Source organism: Penaeus chinensis, chromosome 12 (genome assembly GCF_019202785.1).
Source record: "Penaeus chinensis breed Huanghai No. 1 chromosome 12, ASM1920278v2, whole genome shotgun sequence".
Lineage (NCBI taxonomy): Eukaryota > Metazoa > Arthropoda > Malacostraca > Decapoda > Penaeidae > Penaeus > Penaeus chinensis.
The window spans coordinates 38051357-38068634 of NC_061830.1; positions in this window are offsets into that span (position 1 = coordinate 38051357).

Below are 17278 nucleotides of genomic sequence, written 5' to 3' on the forward strand. Positions count from 1 at the left end.
ATATATGAACAGAGCCGTGCAAAAATCGAGACCCAACGCGTAAATGACGTTCAGCAAAATCGAATGAATAAGTGAGTGAGCGAATCCACGAGCTAACACTTACGAAAAGAAAAGAAATAAAAAGGAAGATAAACTGTACGTAAACACTAGCACACCGGAGTTAAGCAACAACTCTTTAAAAATGTGTAAAACAACCCATGGGAATTTAATGTTTGTTTGCTCTCCCTCTTATATTAAGAATATAAGAAGATTATACGCTAGAGAGACTGCCACGAAGGATGGGGGGGGGGGGGGGGGGGATGAGGAAGGAAATAAAGCAATAAAAGAGGGGAGAAAGGACACACAGAATACTTTGCCTAAGCAAAGATGAATACTTTATAAACTATACAAATACACACACATAAACAGACACAGACAAAGAAAGAAAGAAAGAAAGAAGGAAAGAAAGAAAGACAGACACACAGACACACACACACACGCACACATATTCAGGCACGAACAAAAACAAACACACCCAGCTGTTTAACCAGAAATGAGGGGAGAGAAAGAGGGAATAAAGCGGGGGAACAGGCTACTAAAAATACAAGAAAAGGGGAAGGAAAGAGAAACTACAAATATAATGTAGGAAGAGGAAGAAGCTAAAGGAAGAGAAACAAGAAAATAAAAAAAGGAGAAAAAGAAAATGACTGACAAGGAAGGAAGGAAGAAGAGGAAGCGACGAAGGAGGGAAGGAAATATGAAATTGGAAAAAAAAAGAGAAAGGAAGGAAGAAGAGACGGGAAAACAGGAAGAACGAAAAGAGAGAAGGAAAAGAGGAGGAGAGGAAGGAGGGAGTGAAGTGTGAAGTGGAGAAAGAGGAAGGTAGGAAGGAAGGAAGGAAGGAGAGAGGAAGGCGAGAGACGCAGGTGGAGGCGATATCCCAAACCGGAAGTTGTGACTGTAAGCTTACCTGCGACAGAACCTGTTTGGGAAGGTGGGCGGGGAGGGGGGGGGAGGGGGGAGGGGGTCGCGTGTGCGCATGTGCGTGTGCGTGCATGTGTGTGCGCATGAGTGTGAGTATGAGTGAGTGAGTGAGTGAGTGAGTGAGTGAGTGAGTGAGTGAGTGAGTGTGTATGTGTGTGTGTGTGTGTGTGTGTGTGTGTGTGTGTGTGTGTGTGTGTGTGTGTGTGTGTGTGTGTGTGTGTGTGTGTGAGAGAGGGAGGGAGAGAGGAAGGGAGGGAGGGAGGGAGGGAGGGAGGGAGGGAGGGAGGGAGGGAGGGAGGGAGAGAGAGAGAGAGAGAGAGTGAGTGAGAGAGAGAGAGAGAGAGAGAGAGAGAGAGAGAGAGAGAGAGAGAGAGAGAGAGAGAGAGAGAGAGAGAGAGAGAGAGAGAGAGAGAGAGAGAGAGAGAGAGTGAGAGAGTGAGAGAGTGAGAGAGTGAGAGAGTGAGAGAGAGAGTAAGAGAGAGAGTGAGAGTGAGAGTAAGAGTGAGTGAGTGTGAGTGCAGGCGTGTGCGTATGTGCGCGCGCATGCGTGTCTCCACCCTACGTACGTACATATCTAACAGTAGAGCTGGAAGGACTAAGAAAAGAGTGGAGCGAAACCAAAGCAGCAGAGATGGGAAAAGAGGAGGAGAGGAGGAGAAGACAGAAAAGCACAAGAAATAAGAGAAGAAAAGAGCAGCGACGACAGCGACGACACCCCGAACGAGCACAAGCACGCGCCTGTCGGATTTGTCTCGTCTTCATGCACGGGAGCCCTCACCCCCCCCACCCTCCCCGCCCGCCCACGTACCGTGACCGCCCGCGCGCATGACCCCTCCCCCCACACGTGCACGGAGGAGGAGGAGGAGGAAAAGGAGGAGGAGGAGGAAAAGGAGGAGGAGGAAAAGGAGGAGGAGGAGGAGGAGGAGGAGGAGGAGGAGGAGGAGGAGGAGGCACCCTCTCTCGTGCCGCTATGCACGTACGGCGCGAAAGAGGGGAGGGAGGGGGGAGGAAGAAGAGAGGAAGGGGGGAGGAAGAGGAGAGGAAGAAGAGGGGAAGAGGAGAGGAAAAGGAGAAGAAGGGGGGAGGAAGAGGAGAGGAAAAGGAGAAGAAGGGGGGAGGAAGAGGGAAGAGAGAAAAGGGTAAGGAAGACAGAGTAAATATGTGGCGAAGAGAGGGAGGGGAGGAGGAGGGATGGAGGGGATAGAGAGTGAGGGGGGAGGAAGGAGGAGAAGAAACGGAAGATAGGTGGAGGTGGCGGAGGAGGAGAATGGAAGAGGAAGAGGAAGAAACAGAGCAGAAAGAGGAGGAAGAGGAAGGAGGAGGAAGAGAAGGAGGAGGAGAAGGAGGGAGAGGAAAAAAAAAACAAGACGAAGAGGAAGAAGGAAGAGGGAACGAAAGAGGAGTACCAACCCTCTCCAACTCCTCTCAAATCCTCCCCCTGTCCGTTTCCAAGCCTCCCGCCAATCCCAACGCCGCCCACACGCCCTCAAAAAAAGTCCGCCCACGCCCCACGACTTCAGACTATCAACCAAAATGCATAAATAATTAACCCAATACAGTTTCCCTTCCCTTTTCCGACTCGCCAAATGCAGGGCACATTTTTTCTAACGGATTTTTCCCCCCGATAGTTTGTTTTAAAATTGGGTTGTCGGGATGCAGTAATTCGGACGTGTACGGGGGGGGGGAGGGGGGGGAGAGGGGAAGAGGGGAGAGGAGAGGGAGGGGAGAGGGGAGAGGAGGATGAGGGGAAGAGAGGAGAGGAGGGAGAGGGGAAGAGAGGAGAGGAGGGAGAGGGGGAGAGGGGAAGAGGGGAAAGGAGGGGGAGGGGAAGAGGAGAGAGGAGGGGAAAAGGGGAAGAGGGGAGGGGAAGAGGGGAGGGGAAGAGAGGAAAAGATTGGAGAGCAAGAGGGGCAAACAGGGTAAAGGGAAGAGGGAAGAAAAATGGAGGAAGAAGGGGAAAAGAGGGAAAGAGTAAGAAATGAAAAGGGGGAGGCAGGGAGAAGGCAGCGAAGGAGAAAAGAGAGGAGGGAAAGCGGAGCAAAGATAAAGCACGGAAAAACGGGAAAACAGAAACAGAAACAGAAACAGAAACAGAAAAACAGACCAAGCCCACCAAACGCACAGCGACGAAAACACAAATCAAGAAAATAACAAAAAAAAAAGGAAAAAAAAAATACAAATCCATGCAGGAAGAAAACAAACAAAAAAACACGCCAACAACAACAAACAACCCATCAACCATCACCCCATAAATGAGCAATCAACCAACCAATCCAACCCTCGACCTAATCCAAACACACACAATAAGCAAAATAACACCACAATCAACACCAAGTCACGCCCAAGTTACTCAAGTTCCGACGGCGGCGTCTTGAGACCATGGACAAAGTTCCCGAGACATATCTCTATAGTTTTCAAGTTAGAAAGTTTAAAGTTCAGTTATAGACTTGCCGTTTCCTGTTACGGCTTTCGGCAAGTCATAAAATCATCCATTTTCTTGCCGATATTCAGATTCCTTTTAAAAATAAGACCATTAAAACCTTTTTTATATATTTGTTTTTATTTCTTGTGATGTTGATTAAATAAATTACCTGTGAAATTGACGGTGGACTCGTGTATAACTTATATGCAAACTTTTCTTAAAAAGATTTAATAGTTCTATAATTACCAAGTTATGAAATTATATACTTATACAAAGACTATAAAACTTAGAAAGACTTAAACGAAAGTTGTCGGAGAAGTTAGCTAATGACAGCATAACGTAGTTGCGATATTTAGAACACAAAATGCATCTTTTATGCAAAAAAAAAGCAAACAAACAAACAAGCCTACACTTCCTCAATAAACACATATAAATAAAAATAAAAAAAACTTCCACAGGAAAAAGACAACTCACCGACAATAAATCAACGCCAGGAAACGACAAAAAAAAGACAAAAACAAAAACAAAAAAAAAACAAAAAAACAAACAAACAAACAAAATTACAAACAAACCATCCCTCCCCCTCCCCCCCCAAAACAAAAAACAAAAAAAAAAAATCACAAAATAATGACCAAAAACGACACGCAAGACTAGCAATGTGTGCTGGATGTATTCAAACGCGGGTGATGGATGGAGACAGGAGCACCAGGTACATTCGACTATATATTTCGCCCTTTCGCTACGCTTTCCGAAGCGGGTGGGGGGAGGGGGTTGGGGGGGAAGGGGGAGGGGGGAAAGAAAGGAGAAAGAGGGGAGAGAGGGGAAAGAAAGGAGAAAGAAGGGAGAAGGAGAGGGAAGGGAGGGAGAGGGGAGAAGAGGGGAATGGAAGGAGAAAGAGGAGGGAGGGAGGCAGGCAGAGGAGAGGAGAGGAGAAGGGAGAAGACGGCGATGGAGGAAATAGGGGGAAGGGGGGAAAAGGGGGAAAATGGGAGAGGAGAAGGGAGAAGGAGAGGGGATAGAGGGAACAGGGAGAGGAGAAAGAAAGGAGAAAGAGGGGAGAAGAGAAGGGGATGAGAGAAGACGGGGATGGAAGGAATGGGGGAGAGGGCAAAGAAAGGAGAAAGAGAGGGGATGGAGTGAACGGGAAAAGGGGAGGGGGAAAGAGAGAAGAAAGCGGGAAGAGAGAAAAGGAAGAAAATCAGGAGAAGGAGAGGGAAGAGGAGGGAGAGAAGAGAGAGAAAGCGGGAGAGAGTAGGGGGGGAGGAAAAGGGAGAAGAGGAGGCGGAGAGTAGGGAACCAAAACACAAAAGACGGAATGCGAGTGCGAGTGCGAGCGAGTGTGCGTGCGTGCGTGTGCGTGTACGAAGGGGGCAAGCCGTGCAAGCGCAGATATGGCTTACGCGAAATCGTGCCTCGCGGGCAGTACGGGAGCTTTGTTTGGCGGCGAGGTGGGGGGGGGAGGCGGGGGGGAGGGGGGAGGGGGAGTGAGGAGAAGGTCAGGGAGAAAAGAGGAGGAGGAGGAGAAGGATGGGGGAGGGGGGAGGGGGAGGGGGAGGGGGGGGTAGAAGACGATGGAGAAGGGGGAGGAAGTGGAAGAAGATGGAGGGGGGGGAGCAAGATGGGGGAGGGGGAGGGGGGTAGAGGACCATGGGGGAGGGGGTGGAGGAGGATGGGGAAGGAGAGTAGAGGGAAATGGATGGGAGAGGAGGCGAGAGGAGGGAAAAAGGAGAGGGAAGTGGAAGGGGTGAAAGAGGATAGGGGAAGGAGGATGGAGGCCGATAGCGAAGGGGACTAGAGGAATTATGGAAGAGGGAGAGTGGAGGATAATGGGGAAGGGAGAGTAGAGGACGATAGGGGAGATGGAGAAGAGGACGATAGATGAGGGCGAAGAAGAATGTGGTGGACATGGAGAAAGAGAAGGGAAGACAGAGGGGAAGAGAGCAAGGGGGAGGGGGAAAGGGGAGGGGGAAAGGGGGGGGGGAAAGGGGAGGAGGGGAGGGGGAAAGGGGAGGAGGGGAGGGGGAAAGGGGGGAGGGGAGGGGGAAAGGGGAGGGGGAAGAGGAAGGAAAAGGGGGGGGGGGGAAAGAGAAAGAGGGGTAGGGGGGGGGGAAAAAAAAAGGAAGAGGGAAGAAGGGGGGGGGGTTAAAAGAAAAGGGGAGAAGGGGAAAAAGGAAGGAGAAGGAAAGGGGGAGGGGGAAGGGGGGAAGGAGAAAGGGAGAAGGAAAAGGGGGGGGGGGAGAAGGAAATTGGGGAGGGAAGAGGGGGGGGAAGAGAAAATTTGGGAGGAAGGAGGGGGGTAAGAAAAAGAGAGGAGTGGTCAGGAGTACTCTTTGTGCTCGCTAACCCTCCTCCCCCCTCCCCCCTCCCTACCATCCCCGCAACAGTTGGGTCTCCCGCTCCTCCTGTAGAAATTTTTTTTTGGACCTCCTTCTGCGGTCCCACCCACCCTCCCCCTCCCCACCCCTCCCCTCCTCCCTCTCCCCTCCCCCTTTTCCCGCCCCCTCCCCTCTTTTCCCCAACCTCCTCCCCACCTCCTCTTCCCTCTTCTGTCTGCCCAAACTGGATTCTTTCTTGACCTTTCCCATTTACCGGGTTGCTTCCGCGCCACTCGTGTCTCTCTTCTCTCTTTGCAACACATCTTTCTACCCCCTTTCTCTCTCTCCCCTCTCTCTCTTCTCCTTCTCTCTTCTCTCTTCTCCTCTCTCTCTTCTCTCTTCTCTCTCTCTCTACCCTCTCTCCTCTCTTCCCTTCTTTCAAATCTTTCAACCTTTTCCCCCTTTCATCCGTGTTTTTTTCTCTTTCCTTTTCCCTATTCTCCTCCATTCCCCTCTTTTCTCCCCCTCTTTTCCCCCTCCTCCTCCCATACCCCCTTCCTCCCCCCTCTTTTATCTCCTCTTCTTCCTCTTTTTTCCCAGTAGGCCCCAGAGGAGAGGAAGAAGACGAAAAAAGGTTTTGGCAGATCTCACCCCGGTCCCAAACAAAGAGAATTCGCGCGTGTTTTTAAAGGAGAGAGGAGGAGAGGCGAGGAGGAGAGAGAGAGAGAGAGGGAGAGAGAGGAGTGAGTGGGGTGAGCCGGGGAGTAAAGTGAGTGAGTGAGTGAGTGAGTGGGGTTTGAGCGAGGAGAGGGAGAGGAGGGGAGGGGAAAGGCGGACAAACGAGGAGAGAGAGACATAGGAGAGAGGAGAGGAGAGAGAGAGAGAGAGAGAGGAAAGGAGAGAGAGGGGGAAAGGGGAAAGGGAGAGAGAGAGAGGAGGGGGAAAAGGGAGAGAGAGGGGAGAGGGAAGGAGAGAGAGAGAGAGAGAGGAGAGTGAGAGAGGGGGAGGGAGGGGGGGGAGGGAGGGAGGGGGAGAGAGGAGAGAGAAGAGGGGAGAGGGGGGAAAAGAGAGAGAGAAGGAGAAGAGGAGGGGGAGAGGGGAGGGGGAAGAGATGAGAGAGGGGAGGGAGAGAGAGAGAGAAGAGAGAGGAGAGGGAGGAGAGAGAGAGAGAGAGGAGAGGGAGAAGAGAGAGAGGAGAAAAGAGGGAGGGGGGAGGTGGGAGGGAGGAGGGGGGAGGGAGCGGGGAGGGAGAGAGAGCGAGAGGAGAGAGAGGGGAGAGAGGGGAGAGAAAAGGGGGGGAGAGAGGGGGGAGAGAGAGAGGGGATGAGAGAGGAGAGCGGGGCCCGAGAGGGGTGCCCGAGAGCGAGGGGAAGAGAGAGGGGAGAGAGAGAGAGAGAGAGAGAGGAGAGAGAGCGAGGAGGGAGAGAATAATTGTAAATATGCATGTGCGTGAGTGAGAGTGAGAGTAAAAATGAGAGTCAACATGCAAGTGCAAATTCAAGTGTGTGCGTGAGTGAGTGATTGCAAGTGTGTGCGTGAGTGCGTTTTGAATGTGCGCGCTGGTGGTGGGTTGTTTCGTTTGGGGGAACGCCCTCAGGGACCCCTAGATGGGGTTATAACAACAAAATGCGATGGAAAGGGATTGAAAAAAGGGAAAAGGTTTACGAAGGGAAAAAGAAAAGGAAGAAGAGGAAGAGGAAGAGGAGAGGATGAAGATGATCAAAGGAAGGAAGAGGAAGAGGAAGAGGAAGAGGATGAAGATGATAAAAGAAGAGGAAGAGGAAGAGGATGAAGATGATAAAAGGAAGAGGAAGAGGAAGAGGAAGGGGGAAGGGATGAAAATGATAAAAGGAAGAGGAAGAGGAGAGGAAGAGGAAAAGGATGAAGATGATAAAAAGGGAAGAGGAAAGGGAAAAGAGGAAGAGGAAGAGAAAAAGAAGAGGAAGAAGAAAAAGAAGAAGAAGAAGAAGAAAGAAAAAGAGAAGAAGCTAAGAAGAATAGGATGGAATAGAGGAACACCAGGAGAAACAAACAAAAGAAATTCCCGGCAAAATGAAAAAAAAAAAAAAGTTCATACAGAGAAAACGAGAACAAATAAGGAAAATAGCGAAACGGAAACGATAACAACAAATACAAAAATTTAAAAAGTGAACATAAATCGCGCAACAAGACTGAAATGGCGGGGCCCCATCCCGACAATCTCTAAAAAAAGGGCACTTATTATATTAAAAAAATTTCCTTTTTTTTTTTCCCCTCTTTCCTTTCCCCCGTTTACTCTATGCTTTACCATCTTCCTTCCCCTTTCGTTTACAGTAGGGGAAAAAATGAGAGAAATATGACGAGAGAGCGAAGGAGGGAAGGGGAGGGACAGGGAGAGGGGAAGGAAGAGGGGGAGAGGGAGAGGGAGAGAGTGGGATAGAGAGAGAGGAGGGAGAGAGAGAGAGGAGGGAGAGAGAGAGAGAGGAGGAGGATAGAGAAGGGGAGAGAGAGGAGGGGGGGAAGGAGGGGGGAAGGGGGAGAGGGGGGGGGGGGGGAGGGGGAGGGAGAGGAGGGGAAGGGGAGAAGGGAGGGGGAGGGAGGGAGGGGAGGGGGGGAGAGGGGGCCACGCGGGGATTAACTAAATAATCCTACGAAACATCACCGGGAGACTTCTGATCATAATCCCTTAAACCATCAGCATCCATCACAGTATGTAGCAAAAGCTTTCTTCCCTAAATCGGCGACGGCGACGACACAAACAAACAAACGCTCAAAACTAAAACGAAACACGCAAACACAAACAAACAAACAAACAAACAAAAAAACACACACACACACAGGAGCTACGAATCCTACGGATAGTTCGAGACAATAACTTCGCTTCCCGAGGGAGACAACTGCATTCTCGCCCCCCCCCCCCTGTCTTCTTCCTTGCCTCCTCCTTTTCGCTTCCTCCTCTCCTCTCCTCCCTCTTTCCTTCCCTCTTCAATCTCTCTTTTCACGTCATCCCTTGTTTTTTTCACTTCTACGCCTTTCCCGTTTTTCCCTCCATATCCCCCAGCCCTACTCCCCTTCCTCCTCCTTCTTTTTCCCCCTTTGTGCCCTATTTCCTTCCCTTTTTCCCGTTTTCCCCTTTTTTCCCCCTACCTGCCTCCCTCTTCCCCTCCTTTCCTGCGTGTCTCCCTTCTGCCCTCTATTCCCCTCCCTTCCTCCGAGTCCCCTCTCGTCCCCTCCCTTCCTGCGTGTCCCCCTTGCCCCTCCCCCCTCCATCCCCCGTGTTTCCCCTCTCGTCCCCTTTCCTGCTCTTTCTTCCCCGCATACAATTTATCCGTCACAACCATCGCGCTGTCTAAACTTGGGAGCTTTCGTCCAAGTTTGCAGTCCGTTCCCGCCAGTCCGGAGGTCTCGCTTTTTGCTCCCCTTCCCCCTTTTCCCCTCCCCTTCCCCCCCTCCCTTTCCCCCCCCTCTCTTTTCTCTCCCGCATGGGGGGGAAAAACCACAATGACCGAACGAGGAAGGGGGGGTGATGGTAGTGGGAGAGAGGGAGAAATGGAGGGTGGGAAGGAGGGAGAGAGTGAAATGGAAGAAGAGAGGGAGGAAGGGAAAGAAAAAAAGGAGGAAGTTAAGGGAGAGGGAGGAAGGAAGAGGAGGAGAAGAAAGAGAAGGAGATGGAAAGTGAGAGTAGAAGAGAGACAGAGACAGAGAAAAATATCTTATTTAAAAATATACTGCTCTCCCCCCCCCTCTCTCTCTCCCCCTTGCCTCTCTCGTCTATTAAGAGCATGAAGTGGCCCAACAGACAAACAAACAGACTCTTCAGTGGGCACGGGAGGGCTAACCCTTTCCCTCCCCCCCTCTCCCCCCAACCCCAGCCCCCTTACTCCAACCACCCAGGATGAAACCCATCAAAAAAAAAAAATGGAAGGGGTTTTTTTTTTTTAAATCGACTTTTACGGCCCCCCCCCCCTCCTCCCTTCCCTAGTCGATTCCTGATTCTAGCACATCCCTTTCTTCACCCTCTTCAATTTCTTACCATATCCGCCTCTCTTCCTCTTATTATGCATTTACTTTTTCTCTTTCCTTTATTTGCATTATTCTTACTCTCTTCCTCTTATTATGTTTTTACTCTCCTGCTCTCCCCTTCCACTTCTTCACCTACTACTCTTCTACCCTTTCCTCTTCTACTTTACTTCTCCACTTCTCCATTCCTCCTCCTCCTCCTCCCCTTCTCTTCCTCCACCTGCTCCCCCTCCTCTTCCACCTCCACCTTCCGCTCCCATTCTTCTCACTCCTTTAACTTCTCGTCTTTTCGTGCCCCCCTCCCTCCCCTCCCCTCCCTTCACCCGCCCCGCCCCCGCCCCGGCCAGTGACCAGGGCGAGATTTTTCAATCCTTGTTGGAATCGAGACAAAGCACCCAGCTGATCGGGACTCGCTGTCTGTGGGGACGAGGTTGGTCCGATCGCGTTCGTTCTCTGTCTCTTATTCCTCTGTCTCTTTCTCTCTTTCTCTTTCTCTTTCTCTTTCTCTCTCTCTTTCTCTCTCTCTGTCTACCTCTCGGTCTTTCTCCTTCTCTCTCCTTTCTTCTCTCCATATCCTTTTCCTTTTCCTTACTTTTACATTTTTCTCTTTGCTGCTCCTTTTTTTTTTTTTTTCTTTTACTCCCACTTTTACTCTCCTCTCCTTCTTCCTCTTACCCCTTTCCCATTCCTCTCAGTCTCCCCATCTCCTCATTGCTTTTCCCTCTTCCCCTTTTCTCTTCCCCGTGGGCTTTCTCTTCCCTTCTCCCTCTCCCTACAGGTTACCTACATCTCTCCCTATCTACCTCCCTCCCTCTTACCCTCCCCACCCTCTTTACTAACCCACCCACCTTTTCCTCCCTTATTCCCTCCGTACCTCCCTCCCTCCCTCCCACCTGCCTTTCCGCCCTTCCCTCCACCCTCCCTCCCTCCTTCCAACCTTTAAACCTTCCTTCCTTCCCACCCACCCACCTTCACTCCCTCCCTCCGTCCTTCCCTCCCTCCCACCCTTCCTCCCTCCTTCCAACCTTCCGTCCTTCCCTTCCCACTCCCCTTCCTCCCCCCTTTCCCAAACCCTTTCCCCGCCCTTTCCCCTCCTCCCACCATTCCTCCCTCCTTCCAACCTTCCTTCTTCCCATCCCCCACCTTCCCTCCCTCGTCGTCCTTCCCACCCACCCTTTCCGCTCCCCTCCCCCCTTTCCTCCCTCCGTCCTCCAACCCCCCCATTCCCTCACTCATCCTCCCTCCCTCTCCTCCCTCGGCGGGGCGGACACCTTAATGAACCTCAACAAACCAAATGTATGCACCATGATATTGCATTCTGAAACGGTATTCTATTTTTATTTGCATTTGTAATCAAGATTTAATATTCAATTTTCCGCAGGACGACCATAATTATAATGAAAACGCCCGCCCGCCCGCGCGCCCGCACACCCGCACATACAACACCGGGCTATACAAAGAGGGGACGAAAACCGCGAAGAGGAGGAGGAGGGAAAGGAAGGGAAGGAAGGGGAAGGAGAGAAGCGGAAGAAAAACGGGAAGGGTAGGAGGAGAATTTAGAAGGAAAATGGGGAAAGGGAGGAAGAAAAAAGAGGAGGAAGTGGATGAGAAACAGAAAGGGGAACAAGTGAAGGACGGAAGAGAAGAGATTGGAAACAGGGAAGGACGACGAAGGTGAATAGAAGACAACGACGAGAAAAGGGAGAGATGAAAAAATGGGAGAAAAAGAGAAAGAATTAGGAAAGACTTACACACGAGTCTTGGTGAAAGTGTACGTATTCAAGCGCGTGTACATACAGGCATGTACACCTCTTACTAAAAAAAGGAAAATAAAGCTGCTTAGTTGACATCTCCCGGCAAAGTCCTTCCGTAACACTGGGCATTTCACTAACTCGGGGTTTAAAACCCCTTTGATTTTGTTTAATCCTCCAAAAAAAAAGTGGGTAATCCCTTTAAGAGAGTTTGTGATTAAATCCTTATAGGGATGTTGCGTTTAAAACCTTAAAGAAAGAGTTGGTGTGATAAATCCTTAAAGGAGAGTTGCGTTAAATCCTTAAAGAAGAGTGGTGATAAATCTTAAAAAAAGGTTTTGGGGTTTAAAACCCTTATGGGAGTTATTTTAAAAACCTTAAGAAGAGTGGTTTATAAAATCCTTAAAAAAAGTGTTGTGTTAAATCCTTAAAGGAGAGTTATTTTAAATCCTTAAAGAAGAGTTGTGTTAAATCCTCAAAGAGGAGTTGTGTTATTCTCTTAAAGGGATCTACCTTCTCAGGATCCCTAAACCCCCCCCACTCGCACGCCAAGGTGCAAAGCGCGCCGACCCTCGACGCCGGGGTGTGCGCAAAACCTGTCAAGACACGCTGGAATGTGACAGACGCGCTTGCTGGCATATTTGTTGCGTCTTCTCTCCATCACTCTTCCACACGAACACCTAACGAACATATTCACTCACGCACTCACTCACTGAACACGGTCACTCGGTCACTCACTCACTCATTCACTCTCTCATTTTTCTTCGCCCTCTCGATCGCCAGCCTCCACGTCACCGAGGTTCTCCACTGATGAATCGTGCATTTTTTTATAATTTTCATGGTATAAAAAACCCCAAAACTGGGAAACTAGTTTAAATTGTCTCTTTTTTTTTATTAAGTTTTTACGTGTGGGTTTTTTATTTTTTAACACGGTTGTTTGTTCCTCCTTCATATTAAAATACCCTATTTTTTTTTTTTATTATTTCATATATTTTCACACACCCCCAAAACACACACCCCCCACCACACCACACACACACCCCCACACCCTTTCCTCCTCCCCCCTCCCTCCCCCCCCCACCTCCCACCCTAACCCTCCCTCCTCCCCCCCTCCCTCCCACCCACCCTCCCCTCCCACCCTACCCTCCTTTCCCTACCCTCCCCCAAAACCTCCTCCACCCCTCCCCTCCCCCCCCCTCCCCTCCCTCCCTTTTCCCAAAATTTGCAAACCCCCCATAATATTGCAACAACGTGGGGAACCAAAAGTCTTTCGATTAGGGGCGATCACGAGAAGGGGCGGCGCGGGAAGTAAACCCCTGCAGTATGCAAAAAGGTAATTGGGTTTATAATTTTAAATAAGTGAGGAGGGGAGGGGGAGGAGGAGGAGGGGGGGGAGGAGGAGGGGAGGGGGGAGAGGGGGGGGAAGGGGAGGAGGAGGAGAGGGGGAGGAGGAGGGGGGAGGGGAGGGGGGGGGGGGAGGGGGAGGAGGAGGGGTAGGAGGGGGAGGAGGAAGGGGAGGGGAGGAGGAGGGGGGGTGGAGAGGGAGGGGGAGGAGGAGGAGGAGGGGGGGGGGTTTGGGAGGAGGAGGGGGGAGGGGAGGGGGGGGAGGGGGGGAGGAGGAGGGGGAGGAGGAGGGGGAGGAGGGGGGGGGGGGAAGGGGAGGAGGAGGAGGAGGGGGGGGGAGGGAGGAGGGGGAGGAGGAGGGGGAGGGGGAGGGGGAGGAGGAGGGGGGAGGAGGGGAGGAGGAGGGGAGGAGGAGGGGGGGAGGGGAGAGGAGGAGGAGGAGGGGGAGGAGGGGAGGGGAGGGGGGGGAGGGGAGGGGAGGGGGAGGAGGAGGGGGAGGAGGAGGGGGGGAGGAGAGGAGGGGGGGAGGAGGGGGGGAGGGGAGGAGGAGGGGGGGGGGAGGAGGTAGGGGGAGGAGGGGGGAGGAGGAGGGGGAGGAGGAGGAGGGGAAAAGGGGAGGAGGAGGGGGAGGAGGAGGAGGAGGAGGAGGAGGAGGAGGAGGGGGGGGGAAAGGAGGGGGAGGGGGGGAGGAGGGGGAGGGGAGGGGAGGGGAGGGGGAGGGGGAGGAGGGGAGGGAGGAGAAGGAGGGGGAGGGGGGAGGAGGAGGAGGAGGGGGGGAGGAGGAGGAGGAGGGGGAGGGAGGGGGAGGAGGGAGGAGGAGGGGGAGGGTGGGGAGGGGGGGGGAAAGGAGACGGGGAGGAGGAGGAGGAGGGTAGAGGGGGGAGGAAAAGGGAAGGGGAGGGGAGGAGGGGGAGGGGGGAGGAGGGGAGACGGGGGGGGGGGGGGTGCGGAGGAGGGGGAAAGGGAGGGGAGGAGGAGGGGAGGAGGAGGAGGAGGAGGAGGAGGAGGAGGAGAGGAGGAGGAGAGGACAGAAGAGTGAGAGGGAGAGATGGGAAGAAGAGAGGGAGATGGAAAAAAGATCGAAAAGAAAGGGTGAAATAAAAAGAAGAAGAATTCGTCCGCCAGACGACATCATTCTTCTCATTTTCCCTCTCTTCATTTCCCCTCTCTTCTCCCTCTCTCTTCTCCTCTCTCTCTCTCTCTTCTCTCTCTCTCTCTCTCTCTCTCCTCTTCTTCACTCTCTCTCCATTTCTGCTTTTCTTATCGGTGGTGAATGAGACGGAGTGGGAGAGAGCGTGAGCAAAAGAAGAGAGGCGGAAATGAGATGTCGACAGGGAAAGGGATAAGAATAAATAAAGGAGGGAGGGAAGGGGGAGAGGAGAATGGAGGGGGGAGGGAGGAGGGGGGGGGAGGGAGGGAGGAGGGAGGAGAGAGAGACGGAGAAGAAAAGAGAGAGAGGGGAAAAGGAGAGAGAGGAGAGAGAGAGGTGAGGAGAGGGAGAGAGAGAGAACGAGGGGAGAACGAGAGAGAAAGAGGAGAGAGAGAGAGAGGAGAGAAGAGAATGGAGAGAGAGAGAGAGGAGGAGAGAGGAGGAGAGAGTTTAGAGAAGAAAGAGAAAGAGAAGAGAGAGAGAGAGAGAGAGGGAGGAAGGGGGGGAGGGGAGAGAGGGGGGGAGGGGGAGAGAGAGGAGAGAGAGAGAGAGAGGAGAGGAGAGAGGAGAGAGAGAGAGAGACGAGAAGAGAGAGAGAGAGAGGAGAGAGGGGGAGAGAGGGGAGAGCGGAAAAAGAGAGAAAGAGAGAGACAAAAAAAAAAAAAAGATAAAAAGAATTTATAATATAACAGAAAGACAACAAAAAACGAGGGGGACAGCGAGGGAAAGGGGAAAGGAAGGGGGGGAAGGGCGGCGGCCGCACGCAACCGAGTCACACGGCTCGCTCGCCGACCTCTCCGCGAGGCCCGAGTGCGATGTCACACGCACTCGGGAACACACACGGATGAGCATGCATACACACACACACGGACGAAGATGCATACACACTCACACGGGAACGCACACGCACACGGGAACCCCTCCCCCCCCCCACCACACCACGGACGGGAGCATACAAGCACGGGGGGAACACACACCACACCACCCACACCACACACCAACACAACACCACACACACACACACCCCACAAAAACACCACAGGGGACGGGGATGCATACCACCGCCAGGGGAACACCCCACCCCAACCCACACGACGAGGATGCATACACAAGCTAGGGGAAAAATACCACACCACGGGAACACGCACGAGGATGCAAATGCACTGGGAACGCATACACACATATAGGACGAGGGTGCATACACACGCACACACGAACACACACGTGCACAGACGGAGATATAGATGCACATGGATGTGAGCACACGTACACAGACGCTTACACGAACAATCGAACGAACGGACATGCATAGAAGAATTTCGCAAATAAATCCCATTTAACGAGCAATTAGTGAAAAATACTCCTGCATATGTCGTAAGCAAAGGAGGCTAACATAAACATGACAAAAAATCGAAACAAAAACACAGATATAACCCCGTCCCCCCTCTCCCCTCACAATAATAACAATAATAAAACAACAATTATCAAATAAACACATTAACAAACAGGTAAACAACATAACAACAGCAACAACAATAACAACAAAAATACAAAAACAAAAACACTAAAAGACAAACAAAAAGAAACGAAAGCGACTCATCACCCATCACAACCAGGGTCTCCGCCCCCCCCCCCCACGCACCCCGCATCATCATCACCATCAGCATCTCCCTCATCTCCTACCACCTTCATCTCCCCTCATTTAATCCCCTCACGTTCCTCGCCCCTTACCGCCTGTTCCTTCATCCCTATCTTCCTCATCATTCTCATCTCTCCTCTTTCCCCCAAAAACCCCTCATCAACATCTCTTAAATTTCAACTTTCCCTCATTATCCCACCTCCTTTTCCTCATATCTTGCACCCTCTTCCCTCCTTCTCATCCCCCACCCCCCCCCTCTTAATTCCCTCATCTCCTTCGCCACCTCCTGCCCTCACTCCCTCAATCCTCACCTCCCTCATTATCCTCACCTCACACCCTTTGCCACCTCTCCCCCTTTATCTTTCTCGCTAATTACGATGAGGAGCCTCGTTAAGTCGTACCTGGAAAGAGAAAAAAAAGGAGTTAGAGACGATATGTTTTTTTTTTTTGTTTTTTTTTTTTTGGCATTTATTTTTTGCAATTAAGTTAAGCATTATTGCAATGTCAACATGATGGCAGGCCGTTAAGAGGTACACGAGCCAATAAACAACAGGATTAGGAGGAGAAAGGAGAAGGAAGAGGAGGGGGGGGGGGGGGGGGAGGGAGGGGGGGGGAGGGGGGAAGGGGGGGAAAGGGAGGGAGGGAGGAAGGAGGGGGAGGAGAGGGAGGATGTGCAGAAGGATGAGCGAAGAAGGGTAATTAAGTAATGTTTAAAATAAGTAGTAAGATTTAAGGAAGAAGGAAGGAAGGGAAAAAAACATAAAGAGGAGGGAAATAATGAGAAGGAAGGGAAGGCAAGGAGGAAGAGGAGGTGCAGAAAAAAAGGGAAGTGAAAAGTGAGAGAAAAAAAAAATGAACAAACGGACAGTGAGAAACAAAACTGAAAGGGAAAAAATGAAACAAAAACGTTAAACCAAACTAAACATAACACACAATAACAGCAACGAAACTTCTAACACAACAAATATACGTACGAGGAAACTTCCACGCGAAAAATAGGATTAAATACACACACAAAAAAAGGGGGGAAAAAAAAAGACAAGACAAAAATAACACAGGTCAAATACGGCTCCTCCTTCCCTCCCTCTCTCCCTCCCTTTCCCCCTGCCCCTACCCATCCACCCTCCCCTCCCTCTCCCTGCCCTATCCTTTCTTCCTGCCCCTTTTCCCTTCCCATCCCCCTCCCTTCCCATCCCCCTCCCTCCCCACCTCCCCCCACCCTCCTTCCCTCCTCCCCAAACCCCCCCCCCCTACCCATCCACCTTCCTCACCCACCCCTTGTTGGGTCCTACCATCCACCCTTCCCACCCCCCCCCCCCCGGAAACCCTTTCCCCCGACTGAACACGTGACGGGAATACCTTTAAACGGGGGGGGCCCTGCCATCAGGCCGATCCTTGCGTGACACTTCCTCCTCCTGCCTTCCGTAGGTTCTCCTCCTTAAGACTCTCCCCCCCCCCGGTTACGATTTTTTCCCTTTCCCTTTTCTCCTAAACCTTGACCCCCCACGCCCCCCTCCCCCACCGACTCTCTTCCTTCTCCTCCTCCTTGACCCCCAACCGCCCCCCTCCCCCACCGACTCTCTTCCTTCTCCTCCTCCTTGACCCCCCACCGCCCCCCTCCCCCAATGACTCTTCCTTTCCTCCTGCCTGCCTGCCCTTTCTTTTCCCTGCCTGCCTGCTGCCTGCCTGCTGCCT